The 19191-nt window shown below is 49.0% G+C and overlaps 3 non-coding genes across 3 annotated transcripts; all 3 read left to right on the forward strand.

Moving 5' to 3' along the window:
- Window positions 1-2992: 2992 nt before the first annotated feature.
- On the forward strand, window positions 2993-3065 carry Trnak-cuu (transfer RNA lysine (anticodon CUU)). Its single transcript has one exon. It is a non-coding gene; the product is annotated as a tRNA-Lys (tRNA).
- Window positions 3066-14602: 11537 nt separating this feature from the next.
- Trnak-cuu (transfer RNA lysine (anticodon CUU)) lies at window positions 14603-14675 on the forward strand. Its single transcript has one exon. It is a non-coding gene; the product is annotated as a tRNA-Lys (tRNA).
- A 153-nt stretch (window positions 14676-14828) lies between these two features.
- Trnak-cuu (transfer RNA lysine (anticodon CUU)) lies at window positions 14829-14901 on the forward strand. The gene has a single exon. It is a non-coding gene; the product is annotated as a tRNA-Lys (tRNA).
- The last annotated feature ends 4290 nt before the right edge of the window (window positions 14902-19191 follow it).

Genomic DNA, 19191 nt, shown 5'->3' on the forward strand with positions numbered 1-19191 from the left:
TCTGGAAGTTGAACAATAAGTTACTTGAGGATGAAAAGTTTGTGGAAAACATAGAGAAGGAATTAAAAGAAGTGGTTGAGGGCAACACAACCAGTCTAATTCAGGCATGGGAGTGTTTCAAGGAAAAAGTAAAAATAGATGCGATTGGAAGGTCAGCTTCAATAAAGCACACCAAATTGAAAGAAGAAAGGCAACTACAGTGCGAACTCGATTTTTTGCTCTGTCAAGAGTGCACGCAACCTGGCATGCGCAGCAAAGAAATCAAAGAAGTGAAACAAAAATTAGAGGCCGCAGATGTGGAAAGATACAGAGGAGCGGTAGTACGCGCACGCGCAGAAAGGCTTTGGTGTGGCGAGGTTCCTACGAAACGTGCAGTAGCAGATGAAAAGAGCTACGCGACAAGAAACGAAATCCGGGCGATAGAATACAAAAATGAAGTTACAAAAGATAAAACGCAGATTGAGCGCGCGTTTGTGGAATATTTCCAACAGTTGTTGGGGGGCGTAAAACAGGACAGCAGCACGTACGTTCGGCATTTCTTGTCACTTATGCCGAAGATTGATGACGACGCGAAAGCTAGATTAGAAGCACCCATCTCTGTCAGAGAAATTGAAATGACCACTGAAAAAATGAACAACGGGAAGACGCCGGGCCCAGATGGACTAGGTGTTGCATTCTATAAGAAATTTAAAAGTATTGTGGCAGAAGCTCTGCGGAATATGCTAGGTGAGGCATACGAAAAGAAAGAATTACCAACATCCTTCAGAAGAACGCACATAGTGTTAATCCCAAAAAGTGACGACCCTACGAAACAGCTGTCTGTCAAGTCGTACAGACCAATAACCCTAGCGAATGTTGACTACAAAATATTCATGGGAGTGTTAGCCAGGCGGATTCAAACTGTGATTAAAGAAATAGTCGGACCACATCAAACTTGTGGCATAAAAGGCAGAACGATTACGACGAATATTCACATTGCAAGAAATATTTTAGAATGCTGTGATGAGTTTGAGTCTCGAGTAGCTATGTTACAAATTGATCTCGAGAAGGCGTTTGATCGCGTGAACCATGATGTACTCTTGAACATTCTTGACTACGTCAACATAGGAACTGTGGTGTTAGAAGGGGTACGAATGGCGTACACGGGGTGCACTACGAGGATTGTGATAAACAAACAGCTTAGCGAGAATATAGAAGTCTTATCGAGCGTAAAACAAGGATGTCCTGCGTCTGCACTGCTTTTTGCTATCTATTTAGAACCCCTATGTCAGAAAGTGCTACAGAATGACCAGGTGCGAGGGTTTCGCTTGATGTCCGCGGAGGTCAAAATGCTTAGTTACGCGGACGATATTGCTGTGTTCTGCCAAGACCGGGAGAGTGTCAGAGCAGCACTAAACGATGTGAAATCCTTCTGTGAGTGCACGGATAGTGAAGTAAATTGGAGTAAGTGCCTTGGAATATGGCATGGAAACTGGCACAGCACACCATCATTATATGAAAACATTACGTGGAAGGTAACACCTGACAAGTACTTAGGTGTGCCTCTCCAACACTACAGGGACACAACAGAATATTGGAGAGAAGAAACGGAACAGCTAAAAATCAAGACGAAAAAGTGGGGAGGGCGAGACTTTTCCATTTTTACGAGGTCAACAGTCAGCAATATATTTCTTATTTCACGAGTGTGGTATGTTTTACAAGTGCTATTTATGTCACGCGTTGCTGTACAAAAGCTCCACAGAGTGTTGGCAGTGTTTATCTGGGCTTCAACGTGGGAGAGGACAAGTCGCACAAATCTGTTCCGTTCTGTGCAAAGTGGGGGGCTAGGTCTTGTACACTTGTTCCTGAGGCAGATAGTGGCCAGGTTTATTTTTTTACGAGATCAAGGTGATTGTTTTTTGAGAACGGTGATACATGTGCGGTTGTCCAATTTTTTGCCTGATTTTATTGTAACCACAGTCAACGGGGCGACAAGGCGACCTAGGGGTTACATGCAAGAAGTCATTGCGGCTTTGGAAATTTTGAGAGTGCGATTTTCGATGGAGTATCTCTCTAAGGTGTCGCGAAAGAGACTGTACAAGGACCTCGTAGAAATTATGTTGCCAGAGCCTCTGTATAGAACATTGTACCCCAATGGGCCAGGGGATGACGTCTTAAAGAGAGTGAAAAAGATGCCAGTTCGGCCCTCAGTTAAGACATTCTTTTTCAAACTTCATAGTGGCACACTCCCTACATTACCTTGGCTCCGTGAAAAAGGAATATTTGTCCCTTGGTCAGTAGACTGTATTATCTGCAGAAAACCTGAGACAGTTGACCACATTTTTCTTGACTGTACTGATGCAGTCTTTCTCTGGGACATCCTTCAAAGGACCTTAAAGAAAGAACTGCCCGTTACACCGTATGGCATCCGTTTTCTGCCTGTCATAAGCGTAGGGGGTGTGCCCTACGATATGTTCATGGCACTGGTTCTTCACAGTGTGTGGAGAACACGGATGGCAGTGCGAAACGTAGACGTGAATCCCCGGCCTGCTCGAGAGTATTTCATTGAAAGTGTACAATATTTGATGACTGCATACGAGGCACAAAATGATAAGCCAGAGTGGTTCCCCTGTTTGGTTGAATTGGTTGGCATGAAGCGTCTGCCTTTTTAACTCCCATGTGCTGCAAGGTGGGGCAGCACTTTTATATGTGACGCTGCAATGTATTTTTATATGTTGAGTTGTACTTTGTTTGCTAAGCAGGCAATAAAGAGAGAGAAAAAAAAAAAAGCTAGCTCAGTCGGTAGAGCATGAGACTCTTAATCTCAGGGTCGTGGGTTCGAGCCCCACGTTGGGCGACATCTTTTTTTTTTCTCTCTTTCCGAGTGTTTCCACGTTACTCCGCGCATCGTACTCTCCATCTTATTTCTTCCCCGCTATACTCCTTCTCTCTTTGGGTGAACCATTCTGATCTGGAACACGCAAGATGTTTCACACTTAGACAGATTCTATGTGCCCGGCTAGCTCAGTCGGTAGAGCATGAGTCTCTTAATCTCAGGGTCGTGGGTTCGAGCCCCACGTTGGGCGACATCTTTTTTTTTTCTCTCTTTCCGAGTGTTTCCACGTTACTCCGCGCATCGTACTCTCCATCTTATTTCTTCCCCGCTATACTCCTTCTCTCTTTGGGTGAACCATTCTGATCTGGAACACGCAAGATGTTTCACACTTAGGCAGATTCTATGTGCCCGGCTAGCTCAGCATTCTGCTTCCGGCAGCCGTGCTGAACGGATCGCAGTGTCATGGGCTCCGGCGGAGCGGCGATAGCGGCCACTATGGGCCGCGGAAACAGGAATACGGAAGACAAGGAATATCAGTTTATTTTGCCTCAGCTGCCAAAAGGAAAACTTATCAACAACACCGTGTTTTTACACGGAGATGTCAGGGCCAGGCCTTACAAGGTTGAAGATTTTCGGGATGCGCTGACGCCGACGGGCCTGCTGCCCGATGTGGTGAGCCTCGGCGCGTATCAGATAAACCACTTGTGGGCGGTGACCTTCAACGACGGTGCTCCCATGAAACGCCTACTTGCACTGAAGGAGCTCCAGGTCAAGGGGAGGCGTTGCGTCGTCGTAGACCCGCAGGACCAGCAGGTGAAGCTTAGGCTGCACTGGCTGCTGCACGGGGTGAGCGACGAAGATGTGTGGGCTTCACTGGCAGCATTTGGAAAGGTGGTTGAAGTGAGCCGTGAGCGGTGGCGGGTCCCAGGCATGGCAGACAAGTGCTCAACCACAAGGACAGTTCTACTGAAGTTGAAGAGTGGTCTCGTGGTTGAGGACCTTCCACACCAGATCCGCGTGGACGGGGAGCTGGCCCTGGTTGTTGTGCCTGGACGGCCGATGCAGTGCTTGCGCTGCCAAGGCACAGGGCATGTCCGCCGGGAGTGCAAGGTGCCACGTTGCTCCCGTTGTAGACGCTTCGGGCACGTCGAAGCCGACTGTGTTCGGACGTATGCCTCTGCAACAGGACCAGCGAAGAGCGAGGTGGTTGCCGAGCTCGTCATGGACGCGGCAGAGACGGAGGAGGCCGCTGAAGGAGCCGGCAGCCCAGTGGTTCCTGTGACTACTGGAGGGGCGGCGCCGGCAGACACACCCAAGGTTCCGGAGGCTGTCCAGCATTTGACTACACCGGCCAGCGCCCCGTCAGCGGTCGGGCCTGAGCGGGTCGAGACGGACGTGGTTCCAGTGGGGGCAGCCGACACAACGGAGAGTCAGGGAGAGACGGCGGCGGACAGCGAGGACGAGATGTGCGTGACCAGCGCCACGCTAAAGCGTCCACGCGACGACTCGGGGGAGCTGGACGGGGCGCCGTCCACCAACAGCCAGGAGCCGCCTGCGAAGGCACCGCAAGGGAGTCTCAAACCTAAGCCGAAAGTCCCCACCGACAGGAGACTGGCCGACAAGGCAAAGGAAAACAGCGCCGGGAAGCAGGATGGTCCTGGAGGCGGCTAGGAAAGGGCTGGTCGTGAAAGGTAAGCACCATGCTCCGGGCCTACTCCTTTAGCGAATAAATCACCATGGCATTGACTCCGCCATTCAGCATAGCTACGCTTAACGTCAGAGGGTTGGCGGCTAGGCGTAGGCAAAGTCAGCTCTTGCGGTTGCTCACAGACCAAGACATAGACGTCCTAGCCGTCCAGGAAACCAAGGTAGACGGAGAGGAGGAGACCGGGAGCATGGTGCGCCGTTTCACTGACCGATATTACGCGGTCGTAAGCCACGCGATAGGAACGTCCGCGGGTTGTGTTCTTTTTGTGAAAAAATTGCAAAGCCTTCTTGTGCAAAGTGTTTTTTCATGCCAGTCAGGCAGAATTGTTTATGGTGACTTTGTTTATGGTGCCACTGAATTCAGAGTTATATGCGTATACGCACCGAATAGTGTAGAAGAGTGTTGGGGATTTATCAGACTGCAGACTCCGCTAAAGGTTATATAAGGGTCTTTATTAAACTACGCGACTTGAAATAAAGGGCCCCAGGCCCGATTGAATATACAAGCGCTTTTCCGAGCAGCTTCTCTCCTTGGCTGCCGGAGGTCGACTCTCTTCGTCTCGTCGACGCTCTCCCCCTCCAAGACGATGACGACCACGTGACCAGGCCGCGGCTTCCAGACGCCAGCCCCTGAGATCAAAGGGCCCGAACAGAGCGGCACTCGGTCGACCGGAAGAGGCGCGAGGACAGGCAAACACTTCTCCGTAACCATTCGGAGAAAGAGCCGTGGTCTGCACCGTCAGTTTCACGACCGACGCGGCGGCCTCACTCTCGCGGGGTGCGAGGAAATGTCGTGCAGGCATCCCGGGCCGAAACGCCGATAAATCTCGGACGGAGCCCGCGAAGCTGGTGTCACGTAACAACGCCACTGGGGCGCGAGTGCGCCCGTCCCGACCGAGTTCCTGGGAGCGGAACGCAACAGACTCCTCCGCCGCCGGAAGATCCGACCGAAGGGTGGCCAGCTGTCAGCTAGGTCGCCCGAAGAGTCGGGGTTGCTCCTCGGACTGGTAACTGAAGACACTTGGCCGCTTGTGGCCTTGTCCCTAAGGTACACAACACAAGCACACGCACTCTGGTCGGCGTGCCCGAGCGACACACGCCCACCGGACGCTATAACTCCCCCATGGCTTTACAAATACTACCTCTCTCTTTCTCTCTATTGTTCTCTCCAATGGTGGTCAGCTCTAGAAAAGGCAAATTAAAACCGTTACCTCAATGCCCAGCTGAGTCAGCGATACGAACACATTAAAAAAACAACAAAAAAGCCTGTGTTTAACTTCTAAAATCCGCGACTCAGTCCATCGGCATTCTTATTCTGGGTTCCTTTTCTGTACTTGACCTCGAAGTTGTATTCCTGCAATATGAGGCTCCATCTGAGCAGCCTCCCGTTTTTACTCGACATTTGCTTCAGCCATGAAAGAGGACAATGGTCAGTCTCGACCGTGAATTTTGTGCCTTGAATATATATAGCATCCTAGCTTTTGAATGGCCCACACAATGCACAAACATTCTTTCTCGGAGGTGCTGAAAGCTTCTTCTCGTGGAGTCAGCTTCCTACTGAGATACAGCACAGGGTGCTCCTCACCTCCTTCGTTAAGTTGGGCTAGGACGACACCTAGGCCTCGGTTGCTAGCGTCACATTGGAGAATGAAGCACCGGCCGTGAAGACAAAGCTGTTTTCAATTTTTGGAAAGCTTCCTCTCTCTCGGCGCTCCAAGTGACCACTTCCGATTCGTGTTTTCGGAGACTGTCAGTTAACGTGCTGGCGAGCTCCGAGTAATTTGGGATATAGTGCTGGTAATACCCGGCCATTCCTAGAAAGGCTCGCACATCCCTTTTGTTTACCGGTCTCGGGAAGTTAACTATTGCCGCCACTTTGGCTTTCATTGGTTCCCGTTTTCCGTGTCCTATCTCATGTCCTAAATACGTGACCCGGGCTTGACCGAACTGACACTTCTCGGCTTTGATAGTCAGGCCCGCCCCTTTGATTCTTTCAAGAACCGTTCGAGTATGCTGCAAATGAGACTCCCAATCATTAGAAAATACGGCCACGTCATCCAGATAGGGCACCGCAAACTCTTCCAGTCCCTCAAGTACCCGATCCATCAACCTTGAAAAACAGAACGGCGCGTTTTTCAAGCCAAAGCTCATGGTAACGGGCTGATAAACCCCGAAAGGTGTTACAAAGGCCGCATAGCGACTTGCTCGTTCTGTTAGGGGCACCTGCCAATATCCCCTTACTAAATCTAGGGTTGAAATGAATCTAGCTCTGCTTACAAGCTCCACCCTTTCCTCAATGTTAGGCAACGGGTAGACCTGGTCTTTTGTAATCGCATTTAACTTATGATAATCGACGCATGGTCGTGGATCCTTCCCCGGCACCTCCACCAACATTAAAGGGGAGCAATAGTCACTATACGCTTCCTTGATCACGCCAAGGCGAAGCATCCTTTTAACTTCCGCCTTCATTAGGCCTAGCTGTCGCGGTGACATGCGGTACGCCTTGGAGCTAAAAGGGACTTCCGTAGTCAGCTCGATGTCATGCTGTATTAAATGAGTCCTTCCGAGCCTTTCCCCAAAACAATCCAGATATTCCTGAATAAGGCTCTTCAAATCCTCCACCTTAGCTGTACCCAACTCCTCCTGGTTAACCGCACACGCTATCACCTCTTCCACGCTAGGGCCTGTTTTCCCGCGAAAACAAGGTACCTCTAGAGAAACATCATCTGAAACATTCATAGCGATGCTAACAATTGCTGTTCGCTCTAGAAACGGTTTCATTAGATTTACGTGGTAGACCCTGTCCTCACGTTTTCGTCCCGGTAATCTCACGGTGTAGTTCACCTCTGAAAGGCGACTGATAACCTCGGCAGGTCCATCCCAGTGGACTTCCAATTTATTTTGGCGATTCGGCCTCAAGATCATCACTTTGTCTCCAGTGTTGAATGATCGCTTCCGGGCATTTCTATCATAGTAACGCTTCGAAGCGTCTTGCGCTGCCTCTAGGTTGCCTTTCACGATCTCACGACACTTATGTAACCTTTGCATTAGGTTCAACACATACTCGATCACACTTTTAGGCACCCGATCATCCTCCCACAGCTCACGGACTAACCTCAGTGGACCTCGAAGATTTCGGCCATATACTAGCTCTGCCGGTGCAAACCCGGTTCCTTCATGTGGCACTGTGCGCAACGCAAATAGCGTGCCAGGTAAGCAACAATCCCAGTCACACTTCCTTTCGTGGCAGACCGCTCTCAAAACCTTTTTGAGGGTAGCATGCCATCTCTCCACACTGTTGCTTTGCGGATGGTAAACTGAGCTATGCAAAATCTTCACGCCGCACTTCTCGAGAAACGTGGTCGTGAGGGCGCTCGTGAACACTGTTCCCTGATCTGATTGCATTTCGGCCGGGAAACCGAGGCGTGAAAATATAGAAAGTAAAGCATCCACTACCTCGACCGAAGTTGCCTCCTTTAAGGGTACCGCCTCGGGGAACTTCGTTGCCGGACACAATAGTGTAAGAATGTATCTGTTTTTCGCACTTGTTTTCGGCAACGGCCCCACCAAATCCACAACAACTCTACGGAAGGGCTCAGAAATAATGGGCACTTTCACCATCGGCGCCTTCCATTTGTCGTTAGACTTACCGGCTCTCTGGCAAGTGTCACAAGTTTTCACAAAACTCTGCACATCTCTGAAACACCCTGGCCAATAAAATTCCTGCAGCAGCCTTTTCTTGGTTTTATTTATGCCCAGGTGTCCTGCCCACGAGTGATCGTGACAAAGACTGAGTAGGTCCTTGCGATACGGTGACGGCACCACCAATTGATCGTAAGATTGCCCTCGCCTATCTCGGTATTTACGATACAGGATACCGTTCCTCACTTCGAAAGAAATGTTTCTTGACGACACACCTTCACTGTTTTCAGGGTTCAGAACCGCTAAACTAGGGTCATTTTTCTGAGACATCCGTAACACCTCCCTGTCAACACCTAGCATGCGCTCGTAGCTGTCCGAGATCGGTGCCAACTCGGATCCCTGCAAACTCTGATCTTTTCCTTTCGAAGGGTTTTTCTTTTCCCGACGGGCGGCTCCTTAGCCTGACCTACTCCCGGATTTTTGGTAGGAGAAATAGGAAATATTTCCTCCTCCGGCTTAACTACTCCGGATCCAGTTGTTTCATCTTTTGCTTTGGCACTTTCCTCATCGTCGTAACGCAGCTGCTGAGCTAATGCGCGTGCTTTCGACCTCGTCAAAGCCATGACCTGGGCTTCAGCAAACGTGCACCCCCTCTTGTTCAGTAGTGACTCTGAGCTGTTCGAGAAAAGGTACGGGTAGCCTTCGGGTAGCCCCTTAGAGATTGCTGCCACTGTCTCGATAGCTCCGAAAGGTCCCTGAATCTGTACCTTTGCCATAGGTAAGCACACGGAATCTTCGCTGATGGCCTGTCTTATCCATGCACATTCGGATAAGTAGTCTCCACATTTTACGTAGTTCGGATGGACTACGTCCATGGTGGCCGCGGAGTCCCTGAGTACCTTACACTCTTTGCCATTCACCATTAAATCAGTCATGTACGGCTTCAACAGTTCTACATTACTCGGATGGTTACTTATGCACGCAAATACTGGTCTCCCTTTTGAGCAGTTTCGGGCGAAGTGACCTGCTTCGCCGCATTTGAAACACGCCACCTTAGCTCGGGATTCGAGCTCTTCTGAGTGATTTTGGTGTTCATTTCTACCCTTTTCAGGCTCTTTCGCCCTACCTTCAGCGCATGCCGAATTTCGACTAGTCTCGTCTCGCTCTTTCGTTGAGTTTTGCTGCCCTCGAGTGTAAGCTTGTGGCCGTGGTGCTGGCCTTGGATAGTGATGTGCGCTATTGGTCGGTGTCCTGAAACCTCGACTTGCCACATACTCGTCGGCTAGCTGTGCTGCGTTCTTCACAGACACACCTTCCTGCCTATCCTTAACCCACAGGCGCACGTTATCCGGCAGGGTGTCATAAAACTGCTCTAAGCAGATTAGATCTCCTAGTTTACTGAAGTTATCCACCCCTGCTCCTTTCACCCACTCTGAAAAATTATCACTCAGGCTACACGCAAACTCAACAAAGCTTTCGCTAGGCTTCTTTCTTTCCTGTCGAAATCTCCTTCGAAATTCCTCTGTGGAAAGCCTGTATTTTGCGAGTAAAGTCGACTTCACTGAGCCGTATACGCCTGCCTCGGCTGCGCTCAGTCTGGCCACGACTTGCGAGGCCTCTCCCGGTAACAACGCAAGCAACCGTTCTGGCCATGTGTCCTGGTGAAATGAATGTTTCTCACAGATCCGTTCAAAATTAATCAGGTAGAGACCGATGTCATCGCCTGTTTTGTACGGCTGAAGCAAACTCGTCATTTTCACGCTCTCTGATTGCGGCGACGCCGCATCCGCACTGCGCGCTAATCTCGCCTGCTCTAGCTTTAATTTCTCAAGCTCAATCTCTGCCTGCCTTTGTTCTCTCTTTTCTTGTCTCTCTTTCTCTGCAGCTCTTTCTTTCTTCTCTTCCTCCATTTCCTCCTTCTCGCGACATATCTTTTCCCAGGCTTCGGTGAGCTCGTCCTCCTCAAAACCCACTTCGTCTATCGCCCTACGAATTTCGGGCTTCCTGAACCTATTGCTGAGGTCCATACCGAGCTCTGCTGCCAACAGCAACAGCTCTTCTTTTTTTAGCACTGAGATATTCATGCCTTAACGAGCGGCGACCACTATGTATCCAATATTAACCGCTCACCAGTGGCGGTCAACTTAGCCCATTGCCCGATAGAACCCGGTTCTAATCGTCCGGCAAACGTGGTCGCTCAAGCACTCACCCAACCTCGAGCTTGCGAAGGTCGTGTCTCCCGGAGCCACGTTCTCAGGTCCGCCGATCCCAGATCGTCAGAGAGAAGCTGCTCGGAAAAGCGCTTGTATATTCAATCGGGCCTGGGGCCCTTTATTTCAAGTCGCGTAGTTTAATAAAGACCCTTATATAACCTTTAGCGGAGTCTGCAGTCTGATAAATCCCCAACAAACTGGTTGGCAGCGGCGGGATAGGAAGAAGGCTGGCGGACACCTGCTGAAGGGAAGGAACTTTGACCGACGATCCGGGATCATCGGGTTCGACTACGCGGACGAGGCAAGCGAGGAAGGCTCCACAACGAGCAGAAGGCAGACCTGACGATCTGGGATCGGCGGACCTGAGAACGTGGCTCCGGGAGACACGACCTTCGGTCCGCCGATCCCAGATCGTCAGGTCTGCCTTCTGCTCGTTGTGGAGCCTTCCTCGCTTGCCTCGTCCGCGTAGTCGAACCCGATGATCCCGGATCGTCGGTCAAAGTTCCTTCCCTTCAGCAGGTGTCCGCCAGCCTTCTTCCTATCCCACCGCTGCCACCAGTTTGTTGGGGATTTATCAGACTGCAGACTCCGCTAAAGGTTATATAAGGGTCTTTATTAAACTACGCGACTTGAAATAAAGGGCCCCAGGCCCGATTGAATATACAAGCGCTTTTCCGAGCAGCTTCTCTCCTTGGCTGCCGGAGGTCGACTCTCTTCGTCTCGTCGACGCTCTCCCCCTCCAAGACGATGACGACCACGTGACCAGGCCGCGGCCTCCAGACGCCAGCCCCTGAGATCAAAGGGCCCGAACAGAGCGGCACTCGGTCGACCGGAAGAGGCGCGAGGACAGGCAAACACTTCTCCGTAACCATTCGGAGAAAGAGCCGTGGTCTGCACCGTCAGTTTCACGACCGACGCGGCGGCCTCAGTCTCGCGGGGTGCGAGGAAATGTCGTGCAGGCATCCCGGGCCGAAACGCCGATAAATCTCGGACGGAGCCCGCGAAGCTGGTGTCACGTAACAACGCCACTGGGGCGCGAGTGCGCCCGTCCCGACCGAGTTCCTGGGAGCGGAACGCAACAAGAGCGTGCTCAGTTTTTTTCTAACCTGTTTCAGTGGACAAAGTGTGATAAGAGGGTGGTTTTGTTAGGGGATTTTAACTGTGTTTTAAGTGCTCGCGATGGAGTCAATAGCACTGGCGTTCGTGACAAAAGCAGTGACGTGCTAGGCAAATTAATAAACGAAAATGACTTGGAAGACGTGTGTGAATGTGTCGCAGCAAATCGCGAAGTGATCTACACGCGATTTCAAGGCAATAGCCATGCGCGTTTAGACCGCATATACCTATCCCTAGATATTTTGCCCATGTGTAACGATTTTTCGGTTGAGCCAGTGTCGTTTTCAGATCATTGTTTGTTTGTGTGTCGCATAGGCATGAAGAAACAGCGTAAGGCTTTCAACTGGGATTTATGGAAACTGAACGCATTGTTATTAAAAGATGAACCATTTTTAGAAGCAGTGCACGAGACCATTAATGAAGTGCTTATGGAAAAAACGGAAACTGTAGCAGAGAAATGGGAGTGTTTAAAGCAGAAGGTGAAAATGAAAGCGCTAGACAGATCGAGCACGCTAAAATTCGAAGCGCAAATAAAAGAAAGAAGTCTTAAGAAAACACTGCAGCAGCTGATAGCCCTAGAAAGTCGGGAGCCTGGGACTTGTAAAGACGAGGTGCGCAGTGTCAAGGAAAAATTAGAACTGCATGACAGAGAGCGTTATCAAGGCGCCTGGGTTCGCGCTCGAGCAAATGATCTTGCCGCGGGTGAGACGCCCAGAAAAAGGGCGCTTGGTCTCGAAAAAGCGCAAGGACGCCGAAACCACATCGATAAGGTGTATTGCAACGGGACTCTCGCGAGCGACAATGAAACCATCGAACGGGCCTTTTTTGCGTATTATCAGTCACTTTTTGCAGTTCGAAAAGCGAATGTACATGGTTTTAAAGAAGAGTTTCTTAAGCGCTTGCCGCGGCTTAGTGACGACACAAAAAAGCTTTTAGAAGGCAGAATAACGGAAGGCGAAGTGGAACGCGCGATTGGTCATCTGAACCCCGGAAAGTCACCGGGACCCGATGGCCTAACCGCAGCGTGGTATAAGACGTTTAGAACAGAACTGTCCCCGGGGTTAGCTGAGCTGTTCAATGAGGCGTACGAACGGAAAACTCTGCCGCCCTCCTTCAGCAAAGCGCATACGATATTAATTCCTAAAACGGACGAAGGGGAAAAACTTAAACTGGTGACATCGTATAGGCCCATATCGCTGACCAATGTTGACTACAAGATTTTTATGAAGGTTCTGGCAGCGCGACTTCAAGGTGTCATTAAAGAAATTGTTGGAGAGCACCAAACTTGTGGAATCAAAGGCAGAACTATTAGCTCAAACATTCACAAGATGCGGTGTGTGCTAGAGTGTTGTGACGAGGATTTACTTGCCGTTGCTGTGCTCCAGATAGACCTGGATAAAGCTTTTGATTGTGTTGCGCATGATATTTTGTTTGTCATCTTAGATCATATTAATGTTGGTTCCATCATCAAGGAGGGAGTGGCCTTGGCGTACCAGAACTGCACAACACGTTTAGTTGTTAACAAGTCTTTGGGGGCCCCCATTCACGTAATGCGTTCTGTGCGTCAAGGCTGCCCCCTCAGTCCACTTTTGTTTTGTATTTACATCGAAGCGATGTGCTTAGCGATAACTGAAAACGAAAAAATACGTGGCTTCAGCTTGGCGGCAGTGGAAGTTAAGCTGCTGGCATATGCAGATGACATTGCGGTGTGTTGTACGAACAAAGAAAGTGTAGAGGAAACGATAAGTGTTGTGAAACATTGTTGTAGCGTCACAGGGAGCCGCGTAAACTGGGGGAAATCTCTTGGGCTTTGGCACGGAAGGTGGCCTTCAAAGCCGGACCATTTTGCGAATGTGCACTGGACGGAAACACCGACAAGGTACCTCGGTGTCCCCCTGGAATGTTATAACGGCAGCGAGGAGTATTGGTCGCGTCAAACAAAAGAGACGAAAGAAAAAGCAGACAGGTGGAAAGGCATGAACCTGTCTGTTTTTGCTAGGGCTACTGTGTGCAACATGTTTTTCATCACTAAACTGTGGTATGTGATGCAGGTGCTACATTGTTCAAGGATCAACGTGCAAAGGCTGCACAGAGTGTTCGCAGTTTTTATATGGGGCTCGGAATGGGAAAGGTGCAGACGGACCAATTTGTTCAGGCGCGTGAAGGACGGGGGTCTCGGTTTGGCGCACCTATTTGTGAGACAATTAGTAAATAGATTTTTGTTTTTCCGTGACGTCAGGGATCCGTTTTTGCGTACGGTATGCCAGCTCAGGTTAGGCAGTGCCTTACCAGATCTTGTTGTTACTACGGATAGCCGGCCCGTGACGTTGCGTGGCTATCTCAAGGAAGTGGTAGACAGTGTACGTTTTTATCTGTTCGCTTTTCGTTAGATTATCTAGCAAGTGTTAGAAGAAAAGAATTGTACAAAGATGTATGTGCTATGGTTTTGCCAGTACCATTGTACAGGGCCATATACAGTGGAAGACCGGGACAAAATGTACTGAAGCGGGTGAGAAACATGCAGGTACCTACAGGGGTGAAAACTTTTTTCTTCAAGTTACACACAGGAACACTATCAGTAAAGACTTTCACAGAGGAACGGGGCTTTTTTACACCATGGGGGTCACACTGCTTGATATGTAAGAAACCAGAAACAATAGACCATGTTTTTTTGCATTGTTGGGAAGGGGCACATTTCTGGGACATTTTACAGAGGACAATAAAGAAGGATTTTCCACTAGACCCACACGGGATAAGGTATCTCGCAGTAACAAATGATGATGGGGTCCCATTTGATGTAGTGATGTTGACCGGTCTCCACTGTATATGGCGTGCGCGAATGGCCGGATACCACTTCGACCCGGATGCAAAGCCAGCAGTAATTTATTTCAGGCAAAGCATGTCTGCATTCATTGAGTGTAGTAAAATACAGGATATCGAGCCAGAATGGTTGTCAAGGTTTGAACCTCTGGCAACCCTTAAGTATTTTTAACAGGACAACATTAGTCCAAATGGGACTGATGGCAATGCTTGTTCTTTTTGTATTGTATTATATGTGTGTGCAATGATTGCCTTGTACAATGTCCATGCCAGGCAATAAAAAAAAAAAGCCCGGCTAGCTCAGTCGGTAGAGCATGAGACTCTTAATCTCAGGGTCGTGGGTTCGAGCCCCACGTTGGGCGACATTTTTTTTTCTCTCTTTCCGAGTGTTTCCATGTTATTCCGCGCATCGCATTCTCCAGCTTCTTCCTTCCCCGCTATACTTCTTCTCCCTTTGGGTGAACCATTCTGATCTAGAACACGCAAGATGTTCCACACTTATCCTGACTCTGTGTACCCGGCTAGCTCAGTCGGTAGAGCATGAGACTCTTAACCTCAGGGTCGTGGGTTCGAGCCCCACGTTGGGCGACATCCTTTTTTTTCTCTTTCCGAGTGCTTCCATGTTATTCCGAGCATCGCACTCTCCAGCTTCTTCCTTCCCCGCTATACTCCTTCTCCCTTTGGGCGAACCATTCTGATCAAGAACACGCAAGATGTTCCACACTTATCCTGACTCTGTGTGCCCGGCTAGCTCAGGGGATTCCACTTCCGGCCACCGTAGTGAACGGACGCGGAATGTTGTGCTCCTCGAAAGGGGCGGTTTCAGCGGCCCAGCCGGGTCGCGGCATCAGGTTTAACGATATGAAGACGACACAGGACTACCAGATTATATTGCCCCAGTTGCCTACAGGTTTGACCGTAACCACCACTGTCTTTTTGCACGCGGACGTGAAAGCGAGGCCATATCGAGTCGAGCATTTCCGTGATTCTTTAGACCGTTTGCAGTTAATGCCGGAAGTGGTGGCTCTAGGAGCCTATCAAATGAATCACGTATGGGCGATTACCTTCAAGGACGAGAGTGCCAAAAAGAAGATATTATCGACCGCAGCATTCACCGTCAAGGATCACAGGTGTGTTGTGATAGATCCCAGCAATCAAGACGTCAGGATGAAGCTGTACTGGCTTTTGCACACCACACCAGACGAGGACGTAAGAAGCGCCCTGGCGCTTTACGGTACCGTAAGCGAAATTTCACGGGAGAAATGGCGTGTGCAAGGCTGTGCTGAAAAAGGATCTCACACGCGTCTGGTGTCCCTTCGCTTGAAGGCAGGATACACTGTGGAAGACCTGCCGCATCAGCTCCGCGTCGGGGAGGACCACGCACTCGTGCACGTTCCTGGCAGACCACCGCTCTGCCTCCGGTGCCGCGGCACCGGACACATAAGGCGCGAGTGCCGAGTACCACGCTGTGGGCTCTGTCGTCGCTATGGCCACGACGAGACCCAGTGCGTGCGTAGCTACGCCAATGTGACAGGGTCTGGACGAAACGACGCCGTTGACGAGCACCTCATGGACCAGGCTGACGCGGAGGCGACCGTGTCGGGGGGTGGAGACTCAGCGAAACCTGATAGCGAGCCACAGACGGAACTTTCTGAAAAGAACGTGGGCCGTCAAGACGACGACGCGGCCGCACCCGCCTATGACACGAAGGAAATTGCAGACGCTGATACGGACACCAACAAGACAAGTACTACCGCGAGCACCGCAACTAACAGAGAAGAAAGCCATCAGGAAAGCACCGACATGGATTGCGACCAAAAGACGGTCGTAAAGAGACCGCGTGAACAAACCGAGGAAGACGGCACACCAGACGGAGGCTGCGCAGAAGAACCACTCCCGAAAACGCCGGTTTTCAGGCGACTTCCAATGAAATTCAAACCCAAGGTGCCGCTAGACAAGAGGACGGCACCGCCAGCAGACCCGCCTTAGCGGGGATGCTGACTGCAGACTCCGCGACAGAGCCTGGAACGGACGGGCAGCACAGTGAACTCTGAAAATGTGTGCTGCTAGAGGAGACGCTTGGTCTTCGCCTGAAAAGACGAGACCACCTGACGTGGAGAGTCCGTTGGCCGCAAGTCTTCTTCCTGACGTGATGGGCCCTTCAAACGGTGTGAGTTCTGACCCCCTGCAGTCGGCATTAACGAATTCTGCTGTGGCCCTGAAAGTAGCCACCTTAAATACTCGCGGATTAACTTCTCAAAAACGACAAGCGCAGTTAAAACGAATACTGACTGATAATGACATTGATATTCTAGCGGTGCAAGAATCAAAAATTGACAGCGAAGAACTAACTGAACGGCTGGCGAATAATTACAAAACAAACTATAACATATGTGTGTGTCATGCCAATGGCAGGTCTGGGGGGTGTGTGTTATTTTTAAAACAGTCTATCGGTATTAGTGAGGAAAAAGTCATTACTTCCGATAATGGGCGACTTGTACTTTGCGATTTTACTTTTTGTAAAAAAAAATGGCGAATAATTTGTGTGTACGCGCCTAATATAGCTTGTGAAAGAAAATGTTTTTTTGACTACGTAGACACTTTTCTAAGATGCGATCGTGTTGTTGTGTTGCTCGGTGATTTCAACTGTGTGTGCATGCCCGAAGACAGTGTGAAAAATGTTCCAGTACGCGACAAAAGTGCATTACAGCTTGCTGCAATAACTGATGAATATGGCTTGGTAGATGTAGGGTATGTATTCCGTGGCAGTCGTGTGCAGTTTACACATTACCAGCAGCAAAGTCACGCCAGACTGGATAGAATGTATATATCTGGATGTATTGTACCTCTGTGCACAAACTATGCCGTTTCACTGATCACTCTCTCGTAACGATCGAAATTGGCAAGAAAAGAAAAACTACGAAGTTTAACTTGGATTTATGGAAGTTGAATGAAAAACTCTTGGAGGACGAGATGTTTGTGAAAGTCGTAGGCAAGAAAGCTGAAGATGCAATTCGTAATGGAAGCACAAGTTACATAAGCGTCTGGGAGCAATTTAAAAATGAAGTTAAAATGTACGCAATTGAAAGGTCAAGTGTCATAAGATACAAGGAAAAGCAAAAAGAAAAAGAGCTGCAGAGCACACTGGAATATCTACTGAATGCAGATAGCACTATTCCCGGATTGTTTAGCAAAGAAATAAAGGAAGTTAAAAGACAGATGGAATGCATTACGGAAGAACGACATAAAGGGGCAGTAATAAGGGCACGTGCTGAACGTTTCACAATGGGCGAAGTGCCCACAAAACGAGTGCTTGCGGAAGAAAAACGATATGCAACAAAAAAAGAGATTAAAGAAATACGCTACGAAGGTGAGCTTTCTTCGGAGCAGCAAGTTATCGAAAAAGCTTTCCTTGAAACGTACCGAAGACTGTTGGGCGGTAAAACGGAAGTGAAAGACGAATTCATAGAAGCATTTTTGTCACTTATGCCGAAATTGGAAGATGACGTCAGAGATGCGCTGGAAACGCCCATAAAGATAGAAGAAGTTGGGCAAGCAATCGATGACCTTAGTAAAGGCAAGTCGCCAGGACCTGATGGCATAGGGGCAGGATTTTCTAAAACTTTCAAAAGTGAAACTACGGTAATGCTTTATCACGTTATTACTGAAGCATATGAAGTTAAGCAACTGCCTCTGTCCTTTAGGGCGAGTCACGTCATACTCATACCAAAAACTGAAGACGCAGAAAAGTTGCAGTGTGTGGAAAACCATAGGCCCATAAGTCTTACGAATGTTGACTATAAAGTTTACATGAAAGTTCTGGCAAAGAGACTACAATCAGTAATTACGAATATTGTTGGTGTGCACCAGACGTGCGGTATAAAAGGACGAACCATTTTTAACAATATTCACACGGCGAGAACCATTTTAGAATGTTGTGATGCAACTAATGGCCACATAGCGATGATACAATTAGACTTGCAGAAAGCCTTCGACAAAGTGAGTCATGAAATATTATTTGCGCTATTGGATCACACCAATGTTGGTGGAGTAATACGAGAGGGTGTGAGAATGGCATATCAGAACTGCTAAGCTAAACTCGTGATTAACAAAAAACTTAGCGCTAGCATAGCTGTGACATCTAGTGTGCGGCAAGGATGCCCTTGTTCCGCTCTGTTATTTGCCATGTACTTAGAACCCTTTTGTTTAAAATTGATGAGCAACACAAAAATAACAGGATACCAGTTCTTGACACATGAGGTAAAAGTTTTAGCGTACGCAGATGATATCGCGATATTTTGTGAAAATAAGAACAGCATACAGGAGGCGATAAGAGAAGCCAGAACATTTTGTGCCTATACTGGAAGCGCCATCAGCTGGCAAAAGTGTTTGGGTTTTTGGCATGGTGAGTGGAATTCCAAACCAGAGTACTTTGAAGGGATCACATTCACCACCACGCCGTCCAAGTATCTCGGAGTGCCTTTAAAATATTATCAAGAAACCACTGAACAATGGGCTGATGAAACTGAAAACATTCGGGCAAAGGCAACCAAGTGGGGAGGATGTGACCTTTCGATCTTTAAGCGCGCAACAGTGTGCAACGTGTTTCTTGTAGCAAAAGTTTTTTACATGCTACAGGTATTATGTATGTCTCGAATATGTGTACAAAGGTTGCACAGAATATTTGCAGTGTTTATTTGGAAGTCTACTTGGGAACGAACTGGCCGAATTAATCTTTTTCACAAGCTTAAGAAAGGGGGAGTGGGATTGTCGCATTTATTCCTCAAGCAGGTTATTCTAAGATTTTTTTACTTAAGGAATCAAAATGATGGATTCTTGCGTGCGGTGATGCAAGTGAGACTACGTGATAAGCTACCA

The sequence above is a fragment of the Rhipicephalus sanguineus genome, chromosome 4, assembly GCF_013339695.2.
Source record: "Rhipicephalus sanguineus isolate Rsan-2018 chromosome 4, BIME_Rsan_1.4, whole genome shotgun sequence".
NCBI lineage: Eukaryota > Metazoa > Arthropoda > Arachnida > Ixodida > Ixodidae > Rhipicephalus > Rhipicephalus sanguineus.